This window comes from Pantherophis guttatus, chromosome 7 (genome assembly GCF_059756535.1).
Source record: "Pantherophis guttatus breed Tessera chromosome 7, ASM5975653v1, whole genome shotgun sequence".
NCBI lineage: Eukaryota > Metazoa > Chordata > Lepidosauria > Squamata > Colubridae > Pantherophis > Pantherophis guttatus.
This window is the reverse complement of record NC_142069.1, coordinates 66037407-66048509: the sequence shown is the minus strand read 5'-3', so window position 1 is coordinate 66048509 and position 11103 is coordinate 66037407. Positions and strand designations below refer to the sequence as shown.

At 43.2% G+C, this 11103-nt stretch overlaps 1 long non-coding RNA gene across 1 annotated transcript; it reads right to left on the bottom strand.

The window, feature by feature from the left end:
• Positions 1 to 311: 311 nt before the first annotated feature.
• LOC117673590 (uncharacterized) lies at positions 312 to 8592 on the bottom strand. The gene is made up of 4 exons (XR_009621262.2): positions 8032 to 8592; positions 3316 to 3678; positions 2251 to 2337; positions 312 to 627 (listed from the first exon to the last, which is right to left on the bottom strand). It is a non-coding gene; the product is annotated as an uncharacterized LOC117673590 (long non-coding RNA).
• Between the last annotated feature and the right edge of the window lie 2511 nt (positions 8593 to 11103).

Here is an 11103-nt window from a genome sequence, read left to right as displayed (position 1 = left end):
TTCCTATTTTACTTAAATACATTGGCTCTTATTGTGTGGCAATTCTTAAATTGTAGAAAAATAAGTACCGGTATACTACAGATGACAGAAAGTTCGGCTTTAAATGCATTTGCCTCAGGGAAAAAGCAATCTGAGCAAAATAAAATTTATAACAAATACTTAACAAGTTCATATGCCATCAAGATAAGCATGAAGCCTAACACTCAGCTGGCCCATTCTCTGAATGAAAAGGGGAAAAGTAGCCTAGAACAGACTTTTCTGTAATTTCAATAAGTACAAAGAACTCATGGGATTTAATGCCTGCAATTTTATTAGGCCCATATATCCAACTGTTTTAACCATATTAAAGTATTAAAGGTTTTGCATACTGGAGTTTCAGATTAGCACTGTCCTCTGCTGGCTGAATATTTCAAGAATGTTAGAACAGGCTGTTAATATACTGTATATTGCTACATCTTGAGTACTTCAACATGCAGGAAATACTGTCCTTATCAGAATCTCTCCCATACAGTTGGCAGGACAACATGAGTGTCAAATGCAGCAGTGGCTTATCTATGAATTCTTGCAAGCCCGTATTCTGTCCATAGTAGGGGCATATGATGGAAGGATATTTAATGTCACAAATATCTGTGTTAACAGTGAAAGAAATGGAAATAAAGATGAATTATGTGGAACAAAAAATGTTTGAGTTTGCAAATAAACCAAGGAAATGGTTGGATATAAGTTGGGAAAAGAAAAAGGAAATAAAGTGATATTAAGTTACAAGGAGGAAATACTGTAATAACAGATAATGCAAAAAAGCACAAACCGTTTCATCAATATTATTCTACTTTATGTAAAGTTCAGACAGTTTCCTTAGAAAAGGTGGAGTAATATTTACATAAATAGAATTTACCAAGGATCATAGTGAATCAGAGACAAATTTTAAATGGATCTATAACAATAAGGGAAATATATGAAAAGGGGAAACTATTTAAAAAACAGGAAAAACACCTGATCTAGATGAGCTGCTGGATTCTTGTTATAAATGATTTGGGGATCAACTTTTATAAGCTTTTACAACAAACCATGAGTATTATTTTATAGAATGGAAAGGTTCCTGATAGCTGGAAGGAGGCTGATTTAGGATTAATATCTAAAGAGAACCAAGAGTTGACTTTAACAAGTAATTGTTGACCAATGTCTTTATTGAATAATTATTATAAGTTGTTTACCATAATTTTGGCTAAAATGTTCAGTGTAATTTTACAGGACTTTATTCATGCAGATCAATATGTGTTTTTTTAACCTAAAAGACAATTATGAGATTATATTAGAAATGTTTTGGATAGTATTTGGAGCTATACAGTGAAAAACAAGCTGCATTGATCTTGGATGCAGAGAAGCCTTTTGACAATTTGAATTGGGTTTCCTTGTTCAGAATTGTGGAACATACGAATCTTGGAGATAATTTTATTAAATAGGTAAGGTGACCAACTTTTTTACAATGAGAAGGAGGACATGTGCGTGTGTGTCATTTTTCGGTAAGAAGTAAACAAAGCCACTTGCGTGCAGCACATCTCTCAAAACAATTCTCCTGTGTGGAGCGCATGCGCCTCATAATTGCGTCTCGCTGCACTGTACTGAGCCTTGATGAATTGTCATGTCAAATACAAATATGTCACATCACACTCAACGGATCAGATCAGCATCGATCGAATATGGAGATTTACAGATTAGTCTTCAAATATCGAAAAGGAGGACATGTAGACTTACAAAAGAAGGACTGTCCTCATTAAAGGAGGACGATTGGTCACCTTAAAATAGGTAACATAGATTTATACTTCACAGAAAACACAAATAATTATTAGTGGAGAACTAGCAAAACTTTGTGTAATTCAAAAAAAGGAACATGGCAAGGATGCCTTGTAAAAATGAACTCTTTTTAGTTCTTGGGGTACTGAATAGAGACATAAGACAAGATGACAGAATTACAGGAGTTAAGATTTAAAAAGATATTAAGACATTTACGAGTGATCCGGTGTTAGTTTTGGAAGACCCACTAGAGCAGACATGTCAAACTTAATGCCTGCAGGCTAGATCGGCCCATGATGTGGTCAGATCTGCCCCGAGGGTCATCCTGGAAATGCTATGGGGCCAGCCCCCACCACCTCGGCCCCAGCCCATAGGACTTTATTTATTGTCAGGGTAAATGTCTAATTCTCCCAGACAGGGGCTGGCACCTTCCCATATCCCATCATACCCCCTTACCTCAGACTCCTCCCCTGGTATATAAAAGGGTCCTACACGTGGGCAGTTCCAGCAGTTCCAGCAGTTCCAGCAGTTCCAGATGTGTGCCTGCAAAGACAAGACAGAGGTCAGTGATCTTTACCCTGACTTGGGCCTAGGAGGACTCCAGGCCTAGAATAAAGAATCAATGAAGAGATACCATTGTCTCCTGTGAGTTATTGGGTTAGATCCATCCAGCATTAACAAATTGGCAGCAGAGGGTGGTTACCCATAACTCTAAAGAATGACTGAACAAGCTGTTCACTCTGATAAGAAGAGCAGAGTAAACACCAGGGCATTCACCAAGAGGATGGCTGCTCAACTGACACCCAAAGGTGCCATGCCAAGAGCCACCCCAGCTGGAAGTGGACAGGACATCGAGCTGGACCCACTCCTCTGTAAAGAGAGACCACGGGAGGAATCAGATGACCACGAAAGAGAAGAGCCACGAGAGGAAGACGAACTGAGAATGGCCCTGCTGAAAATGATGGAAGCGCCCATCAGCAATGGAGAGCTCATCACGAAACTCCAAGGCCTCCTAAAAACCCATGGAGCAGCGATGAGCACCCAAGAAGATGCCAGCCCGGTAAGGGAAAGGGAAGGGGATTCCCTTGCAGAGGCCCCGGACATAGAGGGGCTCAGTTTCGCGCCAATTTCCCGGTGGCCATTTTGGAATGGCCAGCAACCAATGGGAAGCCAGGATTTGAATCCAATGGCGGAAAACAGCCAAGGCCCCAAAACAAATGGGGAGCATCCAGAAAACAACTGCAATAGACAAGCCCAAGTAAACCAGAACTTGCCTAGTGTGCTCGAGATAGAAAAAGCAACGGAGACTCTAGCAGCAGCCTTTGGCTCCACATTCAAGCCTCCTGCACCAACCACAAGCTGCAAGGAAAACCTCGAGGGCCAAGAAGGCACCAGAGTGACCACCGGCTTCGAGACACCAACCCTATGACTACCAAAGGGGGCAACGTGCTTCCACAATGAACAAGAAACCCCGACCGCCTATGGAGCAGAACAAAGGCAGGACTCGAACTCACCACCCACCTCACTAACTACGAGGGATCCAAGAGAAGAGAGACGTGCCAGCTACCTTCCTGCTCTGCGACCTCTGCCAGGCTTCTCCAACCAACCAGGGGCCAGCACATCCAGATCAGGACCAGCCATCGCCACCACCGCTGCCGCCGCACCACCGATCCTCGAAAGTCCTCGACTTATGACCGTTTCGATCCTGAGCCTCCAGCCATTCTTCGCCGGGGACTACACAGCCCAGCAGCGACTTCCAGGGCCCCACGATGCATCCAGACCCACCAGGGGTGAGTCAAGGCCTAGGCCTGAGAACTGCAGCCATGAGCTCCCCTCCAGACGGCCTCCAGCATGAAATGGGCCTCACACATGCTCCGACGCCACCTGCAGGAAGAGAAGGGAGGAACATAGAGATAAGTCAGAACATAGAGACAAGTCAGTACAGAATAGCCATTCCCATGCCATATTGTGAGTTCCCTCACTCACAAAACCATGGACAGCTACCCTCTGTAAGTAACCATTCTAACAATTCTGGGGCTTTACCTGTCAACTTTCCCAAACTGCAAATAGATGGAAAAAATTTTCTAGAGCGGAGTCAAAAGCTGCAGATAGTTTTTATGAAAGAAAACTTACTTTTCCTAATATCAGATCCACCCCAGAAACCCTGGACTTTTGAAATTGACTGTAACCACCACAGGGCTTTTTGTATTTTGTTAACCAGTATTTCTCCAACTTTGTACCCAAGCATAGGGAATCACATGACAGTGCATGAAGTGATACAAAAACTTTATAACCTTTTTTACAGCAGAAGTAGAGCAACCACAAGTAGGATTTCCAGAGAATTCCATTCTGCCAGACTTAGACCAGGGGTCCCTATGAGTGAACACCTGTTAGAACTTAACGCAACCAGGATTGAATTAATGTATAGGGGTGAAGCAATCACTGAGGAGAGTATGATGAGTATAGTCATAAACTCTTTAGACAGTAGCTGGGACAACTTTGTGATGCAATTGGACAGCCTCAGTCTAGAACACTTAACATTAGACACACTCACTAACCGCCTTATTGCAGAGGATAATTTAAGGAGGGACTGCCACATGTCAAGAAGGGACCCCAGACCCACCAAAAGGGTTGAGTTCCAGGACAGGGGAAAGGTTGCCCCAGAGTGTTTTTCCTGTGGGTCCAGGAATCATTTAAGGAGGGATTGCCCCAGAGGTGATAGGGACAGGGGATATAGAGAGAGACGGTCACCAGACCACAGACATTTCAGGGAACGGGGACATGGGTGGTCACCCAACTCTAGAAAAAGCAGTGAACGCAGGGATGCTTCCAGAGATAGCAACCCAGGGACCATGTATGGCTTCAGGCATGGTAAAGCAGACCCCAAGCAGGGGGCAGATGAGAACATGTGGCTTCTGGATTCAGGAGCCACTAATCATACAACACACAACCCCAATCTATTCACCTCCCTCGTAGAGACAGACTTCAAGATCAGAATGGCTAACCAGAGCACAGCCAAGGTCATAGGGAGAGGGAATGTACATATACCAGGGATTGGGAAAATAGAGGGGGTACTGTACGTGCCAGAAATACCCCACAATGTCTTAGCCATCGCAAAGCTCACAACAGACACAGACACAGAGGTAACATTCAAGGAAGGCAGGGTACAGATACTCAACCAAGGAAAAAGGGTTGGCAAGGTAACCACACATGATGGATTACCGTACTTGAGAACAGCGAGGGAAGTATAAACACAAGCATCACCCATGACCAGGGGGAAGACACTGAAACTAGAGGGGGACCCCAGGAGGAAACAAACACTGTGTCACCAAGCAAAAACAAGATATCCGTGGGAAAACCCATCCACGACAATTGTGCCCACCTCCTTCACAGAAGGCTAGGACATATCAGTTTCCTGGTTGTAGAAAAAATGCTAGAATGTACAGAGGGTTTGAAAGTAAAGGACTGCAAAAATTATTTGGAGTGTTCAGTGTGTAAATCTTCAAAAATTAAGGTCAAAGCGAGGCCCAAAAGGTCAGAGCGCACAACTGACCACCCATTTCAGCTAGTACACATGGATTTAGTGGGACCACTGAGACCTTCCATTGGACACAGGAAAAGGTTTTTCTTAACCATAGTAGATGACTACAGCAGGTATGGCTATGTGTACTCTCTCAAGCATAAAAATGAGACATTCCAAAGGTTCAAAGACTTTTATAAAAGGGTGGAACTACAACATGGGGTGAAAATCAAACAGATAATGACTGACCGGGGCACAGAATTCATGGCCAAGGACTTTGCAAAATGGTTAAGGGAGAGGGGCATATTGCATTTTAGCTCCACCCCTTTTTCTCCATTCCAGAATGGGGTCTCAGAATGAAAAAACGGATTGCTCCAAACAATGATGAGGTGTGTTTTGGAGGACGCTGGAATGAGCCAATCATTCTGGTCAGAGGCACTACACTATTCAAATTACACACTAAACAGGTTGTGGTCAAGCTCAATCAATAAAACCCCATACGAACTAATGTACAATAGAAAACCCAACCTAGCCCACCTACATGTATTTGGTGCCCCAGCTGACGTCCACATTCCCCGACAGCTAAGGAAGAAGGGAGAAAAGGTGTCAAAAAGACTAAGGTTCGTGGGCTATGAGCCTGGAACAAAGGGATTCAGATTTGTGGACTGCAATAACAAATTCATTGTGTCCAGGTCTGCGGAATTCCATGAGCACTCGAATTGGTCAAAGCTCCACTGCAATGACATTTTCCTTGGCAGAGACATGCAACCACATAACCAAAGTGACAAAGAACTGACCACCAGGGGGCCAGAGGAAACTGAAACAGACAGACCCAAACACCAAGAACTGAAAGCCGAGGAATGGAAAGAAGGACACCCCACACTGAACCTAGATAGCCTCACCAAAAAAGAAGCCGAATGCCTGCATTAAGCAGATACGCCTCCAGACAGACCAACTAGATCCAGTAGGAACAAGTTACCAAAGAGACTAGAGGACTACGTCATGTCCATACACACAGAGCATTTCACACCCAGTTCCTACGAAGAGATACTCGGCCTCCCCCAGGAAGAGAGGGAAAGGTGGAAGCAAGCCATGGAAAAGGAAATGGAGAGCCTCCGAGAACTACAAGTATACTCGCCAGCTCAAGCACCTGAGAACAAAAAGCCAATTGGGACTAAGTGGGTGTTCAAAGTCAAAACACTCGAAGACAACAAAACGCTCTACAAAGCGAGGTTGGTCGCACAAGGCTTCGCCCAAAGGTACCCGGAAGACTAAACGGACACCTACTCCCCCACAATCAGGGCTGAGAGTGTCAAGAGCACCCTAGTAATTGCCACCATCCTAGGGCTGGAAGTATTCCAATTCGATGTGCAAACCGCATATCTACACGCAGAATTGGATAAGGAGATCTATGTTAAGGCCCCACCAGGATACAACGATGGAAAGGACAACACATGGCTCCTGAACAAAAGTTTATATGGACTCAAACAGTCTGGCAAGAGGTGGTACGACTGTCTAGCCAAAGCTCTCAACACCATGGGCTTCAAAGCCACCTCTGCAGACAAATGTTTTTTCACAAAGAGAGAGGGAGGAGCATTCGAAGGTGTTCTTGTGTATGTGGATAATATATTGTACATAGGGAAGCAAAGGGCCAAATGCGATAAATTTGCCACCGAGTTAGGAAATCATTTCTCTCTGAAGTCACTAGGGAAGATAGACAAGTACCTAGGGGTGCAAGTGATTAAAACTGACAAGGGCTTCCGGATCTCACAAAGAGAGAAAATCATGGAACTGTTATCCAAATGCAACATGTCAGGGGCAAAACCCTGCGAGACACCCATGCAACCGGACTTCATAAGGAGCATGTACAATGAAGCTGAACCCTTCGTTGACAACAAGCTGTACAGGTCAACAATAGGCTCGCTACTCTACATCACCAACTGGACGAGGCCTGACATCGCTCTGGCCGTCAATCTACTGTCCAGACATGTGAGCAAGCCCACTGTCCTGCACTGGGATGCCATAAAAAGACTGCTCAGGTACCTGAAACACAGTGCCAATGCCCAGCTGTGCCTCGAACCAGACCTGTCTGAGAAACCCAAGTTAACCTGCTATGCAGACGCTGACTGGGCCGGGGATGCCAAAAGTAGAAAAAGCACTTCCGGGTACGTAGTCTTCTTAAACAATTGCCCTATACATTGGTATACGGGAAAACAGAAGCTGGTGGCCACTTCTACCACCGAAGCCGAATTCGTCTGCTTATCAAAAGCCGCAAATAACCTAGTGTGGTTTGATGATTTACTTACTGACATCTGGGCCGAACCAACATACCCCATAGTCATACATGAAGACAACAAGGCAGCTATAGAAATATCAAAAGCAGATGCCGTGGGACAGAGATCAAGGCACATAGACATAAAATATAAACACGTTAGGCAATTCTCAGAAATGGGGTTCATTAAAGCCATATACTGTGACACTGAACAACAAACAGCAGACATACTTACAAAGCCACTACCTCAAAAGCAACACGCATATCTCACATCAAAAATATGTGTATATATGTAGATCATGTGTTTTATGTACCTAAGATGTATGTTCACAGATATCATATGTCCGCCGTTAATTAGACATTTAGAGGGGGATTTGTCAGGGTAAATGTCTAATTCTCCCAGGCAGGGGCTGGCACCTCCCCATATCCCATCATACCCCCTTACCTCAGACTCCTCCCCTGGTATATAAAAGGGTCCTACACGTGGGCATCCAGCAGTTCCAGATGTGTGCCTGCAAAGACAAGACAGAGGTCAGTGATCTTTACCCTGACTTGGGCCTAGGAGGACTCCAGGCCTAGAATAAAGAATCAATGAAGAGATACCATTGTCTCCTGTGAGTTATTGGGTTAGATCCATCCAGCATTAACATTTATGCAGATCAATATGTTTCTTTTTAAACCTAAAAGGCAATTATGAGATTATATTAGAAATGTTTCCTGGAAGAAAGTGAGCAGGGGGGGTCTGGGCTCATTGGACTTGCCCAGCCTCGCCTCACCCTGCCTCACCCTGCTCTGCCTGGCCTGGCCTTGCCCTACCCAGTCTCGACACATCGCTCCTTGCCTCACTTTACCCACCTGGCCTCGACACGCTATGCCTCACAGCAGCTTCAAGGAGGTAAGTGCAGCCAGACACCCCCTTGAGGAAGTGGGGCTGGACTGTGGGATCCCAGTACTGCGGGAGCTCGAGGACTGGGATGGGCACTTTCCATTTGCTGCCCTGGGCTCTGGGCAGCCTGCACCAGAAGCCCCCCCCCTTTGAATTAGTATTTTGAACCAAAGACACATGGGTGGGCATTGATCACAATGTATTTCTACCGTGTTGTAGATGCCAGTTTGATTACAAAAACAGAGGCAGGAATTTAAAAGCCTACACCTGTTTTTAAAATGAGTTTGTGAGGGGTAAAGTTCCTTCCTTGGTTGGGTGCAGCTTATGAAGCTCCATTTGAGAAAAATTGGGAGAAAAAAATTCCAGTTTAAAAATTCCTGATTGGAATTAAAAATTCCTGATTGCTAGCCCAGGAAAATTGCCGAGTTCAGCTCAGCAATATTCCTGGGCTAGCAAGGCGAACCCACATTCAAGGGACTCCAGACTGTTGCCCCATTTTCCAACAAAAACTGGAGAGTTAGAAAAGGACTCACAAAGACTTTCTTCTCCCCCTTCCTTTAAAAAAAAGAAAGAAAAAGAAAATAAGAAAAAAGCAAATTCTGGGTTTTAGATCCCCAATTAAAACCAACAATTTACAATCCCACTGAGGTGACTAAATGAAGGATGCTTGGTTATCTTGCTTACGGAGTGACATTAATTTTAGGGACTGTAATTTGCCTCCCCCCTCCCCCCCAGTCACTTGAATTCAGAGAGAAAAATCCTGTGTGGAGTTCCACAGCACGTGGGTCAGTTACTGCCCTTTTAAAGCCTTCACAAAGAAAAAGTTGGTTTTCTTTCATTGTTTTACTTCCAACACCCCTTTCAACAATGGAAGGGCAAATGGGGGATTATCCAGGGGTGAAATTACTCAAATGAGTAGTTTAAATTAAAATTAAAATTAAAATGCTATTAAGGCCAAAGAATCCATGCCTCCTATAGAAACAGCCTCATAAACCTAATTTAAACTTAAGAGGAGGAAGAGGGAAAACAATTTTGCATCAGAGTGTTTTTGAGATGCCTCCTTTTTCTGGCTTCACCTGTGATAAAAATACTGGTCTGGCAAAATCATGTACCTGAACTACCAGAGAATTCAATGAGAAAATTACCAACGGTTGTAAGAAGTGATGTAAAACCCAGGGCTGTTAAATTAGTCTGTTCACTCTGTAAATGCAGAGTTTTCTAAATCACCCAGTTTTTGCATTCCATTTCAGACCCAGGCAAAAGTTCTTTGCCAAGGTAGATATCATCTCTGGGCAGTGTCCCTCACCTTTCTCCCTTCCTTTCCTTTCCTTTCCTTTCCTTTCCTTTCCTTTCCTTTCCTTTCCTTTCCTTTCCTTTCCTTTCCTTCCCTGCCTTCCCTTCCCTTCTCTCTCCTCTCCTCTCCTCTCCTCTCCTTCTTTCCTCCCTTCCATTCTCATCTGTCTCTCTTCCTGTTCCCTTCCTTCTATTTCCATTTCCATTTCTTTTTCTTTTCTTTCTTTTCTTTCTTTCCTTTTTCTTTTTTTGATTCACTTTTCCCTTTCCTTCCCTCCTTCTCAACCCGCTCCTTATGCTTTTCCTTCCTCTCCTTTCTTTTACATATTTTTTCCTTTTCTAGTATATTTTATTTATTTCTACTCCCTTTCTCTTATCCCATTTAAGGGAGGAAACCCAAGATTTAAGGGAGCAAACCTGGACCTTGTGATGGACAATATACCAGAAAATGGCCCTGGCCCACACCAGCTCAGCCGGGCGCTCCCCTGGGCATGCGCACAGGAGGTGGCTTTGAGCGGGCAATGCCCACCCAGCCACACTCACCTGGTTGCTGTGAGTTGTCACAGTCTTACATGCAATTGGCCTTTTGAGGGCAACCATAATGTTGATGCAGCCTGCTATGAAATTGAGTTTGACACTCTGGCACTAGAGGGATTATTTCTTTATTTTATTTGTTAAATTTATTTGCCGCCTATCTTGCCATGTGACTTAGAAACATTAATAGGAAAATTAAATGACTTTAGTATGCCAGCAGCTTTTAAGATTAATGATCAGAAGATGAAGATGTTAAAATGAAATTAGAAGATCCAATAGAACTAATAGAGAAAACTGGTTTTAAGAAAAAACTGAAGTACTTGGATATTTATATGACAAATATGAACTGTGTGTTATTTCAAAATAATCATGTTAAGACATGGAATGAAATCAAGATGATGTTAAAAAGGGGGATATTAAAATTATCACTGTTAGGAAAAATGTTGTAATAAAAATAAATGTTTTGCTTAGAATGATGCTTTTGTTCCAGACAATAGTCATATAATATAAAGATGTACTAAATATATATGGCAAGGGAAAATAGTTAAATATAACTTTTGATTTGACAACTGTGATAAAAATTGTTTTAAAATCTGGTCTGATTTGACTTACGACCTCAATGACTTTCAGTGGAAATTCTCATCTTAATTGTGGTTTTAAATTGAAGACCAACTATAAAAACTAGGAATGATAGAAAGGAATGTTAAATATCAGAGTTAAGCAAGCATTTTTAAAACATTTTTAATTTTTATTTCTCATAAACACATTTACATGTACAGTCATTTCCATAATTTTTCATTCATC